The sequence below is a fragment of the Myiozetetes cayanensis genome, unplaced genomic scaffold, assembly GCF_022539395.1.
Source record: "Myiozetetes cayanensis isolate MyiCay16 unplaced genomic scaffold, myiCay2020 scf12, whole genome shotgun sequence".
Taxonomy (NCBI): Eukaryota; Metazoa; Chordata; class Aves; order Passeriformes; family Tyrannidae; genus Myiozetetes; species Myiozetetes cayanensis.
Window position 1 is genome coordinate 16,090,781 of NW_026086826.1, and position 13,378 is coordinate 16,104,158.

Sequence of the window (13,378 nt, forward strand, 5' to 3'; positions counted from 1 at the left end):
TCATCACTGAAGCAGCCACTGAGAACCCCTTCCCAGATCACACATCACAAAAGCAAAGCAAGTGCTAGAGCCAAAAGCAATTTCTTAGTAGACTGACACATCTCTGAATTTTCTACATTTACAAAACTGTTTTATGACAAACTAGCATACACATTCATTTTCAACTCCTGCTCTACATTTCTGCAGTCTTAAAAATGTCAACACTTGAAACACTTCCTTGACTTAAGACTGCAATGCAGTTTTTAAAAAAGATTGAGCCTAAAATCCTACAGTTCAAAATTAGTGATAAGTGACATTATTTTCTTCTTTCTTTAAAAAAAATTTCTCTTTTCTTGTATCATGACAATTTGAAAGAAAGCAGTGGTGAAAGAGCACTAACAGAAAGTGAAATACATAAATATTTGTAACAGCAATGGGAGGAAACAGTGACCTGGTATTAGCACATTCAGTACCCCCTACAAAACAGGATCCTAAGTCCAAATTCAGTTCCTCACAAGTTTGTTCCAGTTGAAAGGGTAGCTATGCTGGGATCACGAGCTCTAATGCCTGCTGTTGTCTGTCTAGACAGTATTTCTGATATTTCCTGACCATGGCAGTGGAGAGAATCTCCTGTTCCTAGCCTCAGAGGAAACACATTTTCTGCGCCCATGAAAATGTAGAATCTAACAAAAATTTCCTAGAGATTTCATGCACACTTAGATTTTCCTAAGTATTCGTAAATCTTTGCTCATATATAAGGGCATACATTTAAAATGAAGGTAGGTTTATGCTGAACCCTGAATTGATGTGGCAGACTTTATTTTGATATTCCTATGACAGTACCTTCCAGCAGAGGACAGAGCAGACACTCTAGAGTATTAGTCTCTGCAAACATCACCGCTAACTCCCAAACAGCCTGATTCCTTCGCAGAGGAGTAAGCTGTGACTTCAGTGAATGTTCCAGTACAAAGAAAATAACCATACATAATAATCACTTAAAATATAAATTTCAGTACTGCCATTCTTCCAGCAATAGTTTTTCCCAAATAAGATACACGTGTATTTTACACAACAGGATTTAGCTACTGCTTATCAAATTTGAAGTGAAGCTACAAAATACTTTACTCACTAATTAGGTTGATACACAAGCTATAATCTTCATAATCTATGAAAGATCACTTTAGGGAGTCACATATACCTAACCACTAATATGGATCCTTTCCTTCATTTTGCAGGTGCCTGCTTTTTGGTGACAGAAGATTAGTTTTGGTGAAGAAGTTATAATATGCTGTCAATGCTATCACCTTAATAGCCACTGAAAATGTAAAAATCCATCCCTCACTTTGCTGCTCAGTGTTGACTTTTGGTTTGGTGACACTAAGTTTCTAACACTGTCCATCATCTACATAAATAAAAACTATTTCCTAATTTAGATTAAGCTGTAGTAATGCAACACAGTTTAACCAACTGTGTTTTATTTTTACATCTTCACGCCAGATAGCTGCATTACAGGTTTATTTGAATAGGAACACCACATATCTTACAACCCAGGTTATACCACCAGGCCTGGGAAGCAAACTGGGACACATGCCTCCACATACCTCTTTGAAATGTAGTTTTTGATCATCAGTTACCATTGTGAACACTCAGTTGGACCAGTCACACATCACCAGTACCACAACCACAGAGCAGCTCTGATACAACATCCATTAGTAAGCTCCTACTCATGGTCCCTGTGTTCAAATGGACAGCCTCGACAAGTTTTCTTACTAACACCATCACCATACAGGATTGTTTCGTATAGTATAATTTCCAAGTGCTTTGTCAAGTCACTAAGCCTTTGCTCCAAAATTATTCTACAAAATTATTATCTATTCTAGATGTTTTCAAGATCTACCCCAAGGTCTCTACTCAAGTTATGCAGTACCTTGAGGTCTGATATCTAAACTGTTTAATGAACACCTATGGAGTTTCCATGCTGAATTTCAAGAAGGCATAGCAGTCCTACACAGGCTTCACTTCAAGATTAGGGCTCCATTAAACTTTCTCTTTTCAGCCTTGAGCCACTTAAATGCTTGTGAACTTGGTTCCACTGTTCGCTTCCTTTTGCTTAGCTATCAATCAGGCAAAAGCTTTTAGTCTTTGATTCTTTTGCTATTTGAATTAGTTCTTCCAAACAAATCAAAACAAATGGAAAAACTCAGTATTTCTAGCACGCCACATCAGTTATCCTCACCTGTGTCTATCCAGCCCACTGGCTATCCTTAGACACCTCATCTGGTTGGGGCTAAAAAAACTATATATGCTTAGTTGGTCAGTTTTCCTGACCAAAACAGATTCCCCAACCAAATTTTCAAGAGTAGCTCAAGAAACAGAAGAGACAATACACATACTCTAAGCCTCTTTCATACATTTTACACTGGATTACCAGGATAGCACAAAAGAACTGGATCTGCATGGACTAAGGTTACATAAAATCAAGAAGTTTTGACATAAATCCTTGCTAGACAAGTTATCATCATCTCTGCTCACCTCACTGGGCTAAAAAATGGAAGGCAAATTCCCGAGTTGTTTTTAGTGCTTAAAAGACATTTCTAAAAATGAATTACCACAGTACCTGTATGGTATTTTTAGAAATAGTGTGACGTTTCAGTTATATAGGAACCTGAAAGGTTTCTCCCAAGTACCATTTCTATTTTTTGCTCTCTCCCTTGTGCAGAAATGTGTTCTGCCTTTTAGTGCTCACTACTGCTGGTAAAACATTGAAAAGCAGCAGCAGTCTTACAATCGTGGTAGAGAGATACCTGAAGAGCCATTTTTTTCTAGACAAGCTGTTCTTCTTCCTCTCCAAGCCTCACATATGCCAGGAAAGAAGCTGGGCCCCTCTCATCTACCAGCACTTTCAGCCACATGTATAGGAGTGAGAATCACAGTGAACTTCACCAGCAAGTCTCACCATCTAGAAAGTCTGGGAACAAGGGCTTGGCATTAAGGGCAACGTGGCATTGGACACTAGTGATGTACTAACCTTACTTCAGAACACTAACAAAAGGAAAGGTCTGTGAGAATCTGTGCTAAAGCAGCTCACCAGCAAGTCTACTACTTCTCGTCTCTTGTGTCACTGCAGTTCAACACATTCAAAGCTTTATAAGGACACAGAAACAGACAATCGCTATCCCAAAGCACTTCTATAAAAAAAACCAAGTCAGATAAAACAAACCTTCAAAGGTTTCCCCAAAGCAAAGATGGAGAAAGAATATACAATAAGCAGTACCTACTATCTTTGTTTCATGTACCACACAAGCAACCTTTCCACCTCAGTTTCTTTAGCATTTCAGTTCAATTTGCATTCCAGACATGCATGCTCTACTCCCTCCCATCTGTAATTGCTCCAAACTCTCCCAATTTTTTCACTGCAGCTTATCTAGGTTAATTCAACATCACATGTCCCCCAACCTATCTTTCCCCTTTTACCCCAGCAAAAAAACTGCCACAACATATTTTTTGTTAGTAAGAACCTGATTAGGGAGTTCTGATATTTTATTCCCAACTTCCTACAAGATGAAAAACTGTTTTTAAATTAACTTTCTAACATTTCTAATGTTCTAACATTCACTATATGTACACAGTGCAGTTATTTTCATTACATTCCACAGATTCTCGATTTTTAAGTTTTGTTCAAGAATAGAAAAGATTAGGTGATTTTAACTGATGCCAATATATATGTTAAGAAGTAGGAAGTAGAGGAGGGCAGAGTACTCACTTCACTATGGGAGAAGCCAGCTGCCCAACTGTCACTTCCCACTCCCTGTGACAGGACACACAATCAAGACTCTCTCACAGAAAATACACTCATAGTTACAGAGTTAAAACAAAAATCCCAGCACTTCTGTGTGAAGGAAAAAAGTTATTTATACTGGAACTTTGCAGGCAGAGCCTGTCTGCTCTTGAAAATATTGTTTCTAATACCAAGCTGACTTAATAGCAACAACAAAAATACAGCTGTCGGAAAAAAATACTCCCCTTCTCAGTCCTCCCCACCAATTATCACAAAGAATGTAGTCTCTTTGGTGAAGGCTCCTAAGAACATTCATAAGAACACATAATTCCTTTGCAAATAAAATAAGCATAAACACAATAACCTGCAACCCTACAACCACTGTTTTGATTGCTGGGAGCCTAATTTTAGGATACAAATCCTCTAAACTTCCAAACTCTTCTGACTGAAAAACATAAATTTGGAAAATTAAGTTAATATCAGAGACAGTTTCTGAAACTCTACGGCCACAGAACTGTTGCATATGCATACATCTGAAGATGAAGAAAAATATCAGCAACAAATATTATAACCACTAAGTGCTTTCCAAAAGTAGTCATCAAAAACTGTATCACATAGTGCTCCTAGGAGAGCCAAGTGGAAGCAGAAGGAAAAAACAGAAACATTCAGAGAACAGCCACTCCAGGAAAAAAGCAAGCTATCAGCCAGAACACTTGCTGAAAAGCAGCAAAACAAAAAAAACATAACCAAACCAACAAAAACCCTAAACCATAAGCACCACCCATCATCAGCCCACTGACTGCAGGCAGACAAGAAACAGACACCTACCACTTCCTACCAGCAGCAGTAAGGAGCAGCTTCAGAGCTGCCATGCCTCAGGAGCAGAAATATGTAACAGTTTTCCAAAAGCAGTCCCCTGACCTCCTGTTGTATGCCTTTTCTGGAAAACCCATCCCTGTCCTCTACCAAAGAGCCCCACTGGCAAAGTAGCTGGGATAAAGCACAACTCAGTGCTATCAACGTATGGAATTATTATTCCATGAAAAGGCAGGCAGGATGGACTCACTGACATATTGATACATTTCAATTATATATTTGTTAAGGAATTCCTTATGTCTTCTACTCAAGCTAAAAATGGATGCATCAGGTAAAAGCTTGTAAATAAAGGTAAATTACACAAGAGAGATACTTTGCTGTGGAAAGTACTTTCACAAGCAGGTGTTAACAGCTGGTGCAGAAACAGGGAAGGTACAAAGATCTTGATTCATGTCTTCAGCTACAACTGCACCAATCAGTAAGGCAGCTGTAATTCCTGCCATCCTGTTTCCCAAGATGCATCCTCTTCCCTGCTCCAGCTGCTTTGTGAAGAGTATAACATTATCAAGTAGTCACTCAAGGTAGGCAAAAAGTACAAACATTCAAATACTCACAAAATAATGTCCCTTTACGAAAAAAAAAAATCTGATTAAGTATGGTATTTAACTTGCAGTGTTCAGCATACTGAAACGTTACTGAACACTAACAATAGGCCTGAAATATTCCTAAGCCCAGCAATCTCACCTTTATTCTGAGTTGAGCGTGAACTTCACATAAACTGGAATAAGTTTCAAGAAATACTGAATTACTAAATAGCCCATTATCCTTAAACTAGTTAATTATTTGTAATACTAAGCACTCAGTATGAATCAATAAATGTCAACTAGAGAACTCCATTTCCAGAACCTGGATTTAGAATGAACCATCAGTTCCCATACCAAGAGTATTTAAATTACTTCTATTGGAGACTTCTCTGCATCAATAAGTTTGCTTGGAAGTATCAAGTCACTTAATATTTAGAGTAAGCAAAACATGAATATTCACTGTTAAGCCACTGTCTTCCCCCCTTTAACTTCACTGGCAATGTAAGGGCATTGCTGCAGCATTTTATCAACAGCTGCTGTGTACAGTTGAAGTGTGACAGAAATGCACAACTAAATACTTTTGTTATTTTATTTCCTGAAATTCAAAAAAATCTTGCTCTCCTTCAGTGAGGCACCACCACTTCTGAGTAAATACTTTGGATTTTGGGTAAACTTTGTACCAAGACGGAACACTCTTCACATGACACCGTGTTGCACACTAGGTAAGTAACATGACTGGTCACCTGACTACCACGCTTTTTCCATTTTTAAAAAACCCCACATATTAGAAGTTTATCCAAACTCATTACATGGTCCTTCTTGATGGAGAACTGTGGTTTGAGCACCAAATTACATCGCACAGGATTACTGCACTGGAGAGGTGCACTGTATTTGTGTCTGTTTTTACGTAACAGGGGAAGTCCAAGTGACCATTACATGACTTTTCTACAGTTCTGTGAACAACATGGGCATGACTTTCCTACCATCGCTGCTTGTGTGAAAGGCTCCTATTCCTGAGCTAAGGGACACAATGTATACAGGTGTGGAAGCGTATGTGGGGTTTCTGTTTGGTCTTTGGGTTTTTTTGTTTTAATTAGGCATAAAAAGGGTATTTTTTTCATACTACTACAAACTACAGGAAATCCTTTAACTCAGACAGTCCAATAGTATCTTTATGTATGTCAGCCAGAATGACCAACATTCACAATTTCCTCAGGTAACTTAAGCTCTTTATGCAGTACCAATATGAACTTTGCATCTACATTGAAAAAAAAAGGAAGGAAAAATGTTAATTATCAAAAATCAGCTTATAGATTTAGTTTATAGGCAGAGTGCTCAAGAAGACAAATTAACTTATTTTTAGAGAAGACAGACCTGTTTTGGTTTACCAGGGATTCCTCTACACTCTGAAGTTGGGTGGGCACTATTTTCATCTGAAGGAATCAGGTTTTGGAAGTTATGCCAAGTTAACTCAGTCTCAAAATGAACTTAAGTGAGTGCAACATTGTTTAATTGTATTATTTTCTTCCCAATCTCTGAATACGTAATAAAAAGTGCTGTGCAATCCAGAGCACAGAGGAAAGTAATTCAATTTGGCTTAAAGTAACTAACATTAGAGAAATACATAAAACAAATATCTTAAGGTAGCCCTCTAACAGCCACATCACTTGAACTTTGCTGAAGACAAAAAGGTACTTGAAAATGTAAAAATATGAAGAAAGTGAATTATTGACATAGTGAATCAGCAACTGTTCAAAGCCCTTTAATTCAAATCAACTTCAGGTGAAGTTGCAGAGTAAGTGATGTAACTATCCATTATTTTTTCCAGTTTTAAACACTCAGATCTTTTGCAAGCTGGTTAAAAGTCTGAAAGTATTTGAAACTAATAACTCTGCGTGTAAGCATGTGTGTGTTTTATTACAATGGAGAATTTTATTCCTTTTTCAGTTCCTTTTTCTCCACAAGTGACTTAAAAAGGCTCAAACTAAAAAGTATACACACCAATAGGCTGTGCTAATACTTGCAAGTATAAGCACAAACTATTGCTCAATAAATTCCACTGATAACCCTTGACTTCAGTGTCCATATGACATTCAGTTATTTTGAAGTGGAAGGCATTGCCATTCTTGTTTAATATCCTGCTTATTCAGTTGCTGATTCTCCTATTTCAATCAATAGTTTCTGTACTAAATAACCTCACAAAGATGCTCTAAGTGGTCAGTGCCTTTACCTCCTGCTAAGCCAGGTCACCTGTTGAGATTTCAATTCCTTTTAGCATTCACTTAATAACTTCCATACTTTCCTAGGTGTATTCCTCCTAGAGTTACTCAGTATAAATCAGAGGCTGGACATCATGAAACTTAAAAAAAAAGTCAAGTAGTACACCTATGCTTTTTTTTTTTTTTTAAGCAGTGATATTTGTCCAGGTCTTTTTAATTTAAAAAATGTAACACAGACTAAAAAAAAGAAAAAAAATGTATGTATAAAAAGAAAAGTCAAGTCACTTTGGTGACATTACAACTTGTTTTTTCCTCTACGAACTCCTGTGTCTTGGACAGATTATTAGAAAAAATCTCTTGGAATGAATACTCTAGGACCAGAAAGAAACTATTTTAAGACTATATTTTGAGGATTATTAATTTCAATTCTCACTGTTAATTCTTGTATAACTCTGCACCACATCCCTCTGCAGTTACATTAGACAGGTTTGCAACATCAGCTCTGATTATAAGTCAGTTAATAGGATTGTCACACTGCACTGCTCTTTCATGCACTCTACTTAAACTCCCCTCCAATAAGAAAATTGCTGCATTTTCTCTGCACCTAAGTGACCCACTAAAAGCTTCCCCAGATCTATTTTGCATTGTCTAATCAGTCCATTTATTCTGCCCTCAAATCACCTGCCTTGAACAAGTCAGGTAATAAAGAATTCTACACAGAAGAATCACATTAAGATACAAAGACTCCGAGGTACTTCACTCTCCACTATGAACAATCTTCTCTTGAAAATTTGGTTTATAATTTGAATCAAAATATATTTAGAAATTTATATAAAAGAACAACATATTGCACAAATTTTCCAGTAAAATGTACAGTTCCATAGCAGAATTCCAGAAATGCTTATCAGCCTCTTATGAGTGTTTGTCCCATGTGTTAATTCATTGATCTGCATAACATGAAATGGCTTCTTACCCTAAAATCTGGTGCACATTCATTCCCCATATGCGTTTGAAAGCAAAGTTCCGTGACACAATCTTCATAATTAAATTACATGCTAGAAAGGGGGGGGCAAGAATCAGAGTATCACTGCAAATGAGGTTTTGCTTAAAGGGCCAGAGTTGTATGACACTGATGGAAACCTATTTTGATATATCATGCTTATTTTTCATTACCACAGTGACTTGTCAGTTTACAGACCAAACTACCACAACAGAGGTATTTCCAACAGACTTAAGGTTACACATAACCTATAAGAAGAAACCAAACTTTCTGCATTTCATGTAAGTTACATTTGTCAAGATGATGTTCACCACTGAAACCTGATGGAACACAAACTTAGTCAGAGAAGCCACCAGATCCTGAAGCAGCTCGGAGCCCCAGGCCACAACTTCGATACCTGATCTAATAACTTTTCCTTCGCTGATGTAAACCACTTCTGCTCCGGGAGCCCCGACACCGCTCCCGGTCCGAGGGCACACCGCCAAGCGCCACTCGCCAGCCCTTTGTACCGACACCGTGCGGTTCGGAGCCGCTGCGCTTCACGGCAGGCAGGAAGGGACCGCAAGGCAGAAGAAGAGCGCGCATTCCCGCTGTCCCAGGACGGGAGCACACGGCCCTTCCCGGGCGGACCGGCACGGGCGGGCAGCGCTGTGGGACCCGCAGCCCGGGCCGAGCGGCGACGGGCCGGGGGAAGCGGAGCGCGGGCGGGCGGCAGGAGGGGACGGGCCCTGCGGGGCCCCGCAGCGTGACCCCGGGTACCCCAGCCCGCGGGGCGTTACCTGGCTGCCCCGGCCCTGGCGGCGCTGCCCGGCCCCGGGCCCCGAGCGGCGGCCCCGGGCGGCCCGGCTCCTCCGCGCCCGGCAATGGCGGCGGCCCCGCTCCCCCTCCCCGCTCCGCGCTCACTGGCTGCGCCGCTTCATGTGACCGCACAGAACCCTCCTCGGCACAGCCCTTTGTGTCCCGCCCGGCCGGGGCACGGGGGACGCCGCTCGCCGGCCCGGGGAGGGGGCGAGGGGCGCTGACGGGGCCGGAGGGAGGGACGCGGCGGGCTGGGAGGGGAGGGCCGGGCGAGGCAGCACCGCCCGCGCCCGCCCGAGCGCCGCCGCCGCCACCCCGGCCCTGCCACTTACCGCGGCGGGCGGCTGCGGCCGGGCCGCGGTGCCGCACCGAGTCGGAGGCGGCCGCCATGTTCCCGCTGCGGCAGGATGGGGCAGAGCCGCCCGCTCCGCCGCCCGCCGCTAGGGCGGCCTGGCCGGCCCGGCCCGGTGCGACCCGCTCGGCCCGGCCCGGCCCGTGCCCCCGCCCCGCCGCGCCCCCACCCCGGGCCCCCCGCCGCCGGGCGGGGCCGGCGGGGCCGCCGCACAAAAAAATAAATCGTAACGGGAAACTCACGGGCTCGCCGGGCTGTGCGTCACACCGGGGTTACGTCCTGCGCGCGCCGTCGTGACGTCATCGCGCAAACCTCCCGACCGCCCCGCCACTCCACGCGCGCCTACGGACACACGCGCGCGCGTGCACGCGCCCCGAAGTGGGCGGAGTGCGCACGCGCACGGCCCCCTCCCCACCCCCGCAGGGAGCGCGCGCCCTTCCCAGCCCCGCCCGGTCGGGTGGGGGCGCGCGCCACCCCCGGCTCGGTCGCGCTCCGGGGGCGCGGAGGAGACACCGACCGGGGGGACGGGCCCCGACAGCCCCTGTGGCCTCCCCTCACCTCCCCTCCCGCCCGTGCCCGCAGACCTGCGAAACCGGGTCAGCGGCGGCGGGATCCGCGTCGCGGTGTTCCCTGCCGCGGGAAGGCGGGCGGAGGCTGCTGCGGGCGCTGCCGGCGGTGCGGAGAGCCGAGCGCGGGGGACACGGCCCGGGCACCGCCGGCCCCTGCTGGGGGCGGGAGGCCACGAGTGACACCGGGAGAGCGGAAACACCCGGTGCCATTCTCTCCTCAGATTAAGGCTCTGAGGGAAGCCCCAGTAAAGGGGAGGATGGTAAATGCGCACAGACTGCTTGGATGAATTAGATTTCTTCCCTTCAGATTTGCCAGGCCCGGAGGATTTCACGTCGGAGTGAGAGATAAAGGCAATGTCAGAGGTGTGCAGTGGTCATACAGCTCGGGAGGACACCGGATTCCAGGAGAGAGGAAGAGGGAGAACACGGCACATAAAATTCCAAAGGGGGTGATAGGTCAAGAACTGTCAATCAGTCCAGCCTCCATTCCCAGAAAAGTACTGAAGCAGATAATCACACATCTTTAAGTACATGGTTAGCTAATGAAGTGATAAGCTACAGCCAACATGGGTTTGTCAAGAAAATCACATCAAGCCAAGCTCATCCCGTGCTGTGACAGTGTAACAGGCCCTGGATATGAGCAGCCCTCGATCTGTTACGGCTTGACTTGAGTAAGGTTTCTGACACTGTCTCAGAGAACTCTTAACTGAGCAACCAAAAGACATAACATACTGAAATGACTGCAGTGGTACAAAATTACATCAGCAATGCTCCCCCGTGACAAATAGTGGGAACAGGAAATTCCTGGAGGTGGGCATGTCCTCAGTTTGGTACTGAGTCTAAATATATGAGTGACAGAGTACAGTTTACACGGAGTGGATTTGCCAGCAATGCCAAATGGCAGAGCTGGAAGCATGTTGCAGCACAAGAAAAGAATTCAAAATATTCTTGAAAAAGTGGTTGCAGAAATAGGATGCAATTGAATAAATACAAGTGCCAACTTCAGCATTTAAGCAGGAAAATAACAATTGCACAATCGCAAGACTGGGGAACACATGAATAGACACCGGGTTTACAGAAAAGGGGTTGGGGATCAGAGTAAATCACAAACTGAACATGCACCAACAATGTCACACTGTTGTGAAAAAAGCTGCAGTACAGAGAGATGTGTAAACAGAACTGTCATATCTAGGACATATGAAGAATTCCTCATATTTAATACTGTTAAAGGCTCATCTGTATGTTCAGATTTGGTCTCTGCATTTCAAGAAAACTTACTTTCAAAAAGTCCAATAAAAGATGGTACAAGGAGGGGGGGGGAATCAACATTTTTAAAAGATGTGACCCTAATTGAAAATAAAAATGTGTCTAGTGAATAAAAGACTATGGGGAGAAAAATACATTTTCCACTAAGTCCATTTAAGACAGGGCAAAACTTAATGGTTTCAAATTTTACTGAAAGAAATTTCTGTTAGACAGTCATGGATAAATAAAACTGGCATATATTCTCTACAGGGTTCTGAAAATGTTATTAGTATATTTTTAAAGAAAAGATAAGAAAAATTTACATAAGAAAAATTTAGAAGCATTTGACTCTACTGTGAAGTAATGGAGGCAGACTAGGTAATAATTGTTTTCAGCATAATTTTCTGTAACTGCTGTTACTATCCAGGTATCTGTTCTGATCCTATTTTTTTCTGATAAAAGTGAATCACAGAGACTTTAAACATCCAGTGTGTTGTTGTGATCTTATGCACAGGTGTAGATATCCCCTTTGGGAGTCTTTGTCGTGTTACATTCAGATAGCTGTGTGCCAACATACGTCACATGCTCAGCTAATTTGCTAATTTATAAACTTTATATATCACTATAAATTTCACATTTAAAAATAATGTGTTTGTTAGTGCTCATGTAACAGTGTGTATTGAGGCTTTTGCTTTTCTTTGCTTTTTTTTCATGGTACCAGAGAGTAATTTTCCCCAGAATCCATTAAATTTGGGGTTTCTCTAGAGCTTGCCAGTTAGGAGAGAGCAGTGTGAATGGTTTATGTTGTGGGAGTGAGACCTACCAAACTCAACTCATTAGAGATGACTAAAAGGCCATTAAATAGGCCAGTTTTTAATCTCCACTGAGTTAGACTGAATTCAAACTGATAGCCCACAGGCAAAAGGCTATGAATTTCATTAACAGTACCCTAAAGCACTCAGTCCCCTAATGAGTGCTAATATTATTCTTCTGAGAGTTAAGCTTGTTTTCTGAAAATATACATTTATAAAATCGAATTCTGATATTTTGGAGCATGTATGGACAGTTTTTCCACTGCTTTTAAACACAAGAAACATTATCATCTTGTGCAATCCAAGGAGTTCTTGTAAGATTCTCAGTCATATGTGCTCCATGCTAACTAAAACACAAACAATAAAAACAATTAAAAAGAAAATACTACCCCAGTGCTTCTTGCTAAATAGCATATATTTTATTGTATGTGATTATTTGAAGGTCATATACACTTACTTAAGTATATTTTGTCCCCTAGCAGATAACTTTTAAGGAACAGCAATTCTCACTGCAATTCTGTAATTAATAGTTAAAGGAAAACACCAAATTCCATAAAAGCATTAACTTCTAGAGGATGGAGTGTTTTATTACATTTCACATCTATCTGTGAACAGGTAAAATGCTTAACAAAAGGAAATCTGAACTTTAGTTCTAATGCTGCCAAATCCCACAATTTATTAGGAGTGTAAAGGTATCTAGCAATCTTTTTAATCTCTCAACTTAGCACTTGAATTAAAAGGCCCAATTCCATTAGCAGTAGTGAACTCTAAAAAATACTTATGATTCACACAATCTGTGGATCAAAAGAAAAATCCACATTTGCATGAATGGAGAACATAACTGCAATATTTCATCAAAATGGCAGTGTGGGAAACGATTACGTCCAGTGGTGTCAGAAGTCTTGTATCAGTTTCTAATTCTACTTCTATTGACACTTATGAAAAGTAGTAGATGATCTTAAAGGTTGTATGTTGGATTAAGAAGACTTGAGAAATATACACAAAATGACAGAAAATTGGGATTGCATGTGTGCATGAAGTAGAAATTTTGGGACCAGCCTCCAATGAGATGCTCTAAGACCAGTGAAAGAACAGGTGTGGCCAGTAAAGAACCATATAATAGGATTCCTGAAAATCAAGCCAGATACTGCACAGGTGGTTTTTTGTTTGCAGGAATTCTGGCTGTGGCCTGTATTATTTCTCCACCAATGCAGACAAGGCCTAAT

The 13,378-nt window shown here is 42.1% G+C and overlaps 1 protein-coding gene across 7 annotated transcripts in view; it reads right to left on the reverse strand.

The window, feature by feature from the left end:
• The window catches only part of ZNF644 (zinc finger protein 644), a 74,219-nt gene that overhangs the window by 38,897 nt on the left and 21,944 nt on the right, over nucleotides 1-13,378 (reverse strand). For 3 of the 7 annotated variants that reach the window (XM_050307275.1, XM_050307268.1, XM_050307273.1), the window contains exon 1: nucleotides 9,769-9,875. The exons of 1 other annotated variant lie outside the window; for it this stretch is intronic. The gene's annotated coding sequence lies outside the window, so the exon portion shown is untranslated. Of the gene's footprint in view, nucleotides 1-8,349; nucleotides 8,653-8,773; nucleotides 8,946-9,506; nucleotides 9,613-9,768; nucleotides 9,876-13,378 lie in introns of those variants that run through there. 3 more of the 7 variants (XM_050307269.1, XM_050307271.1, XM_050307272.1) reach the window with 3 other exon arrangements.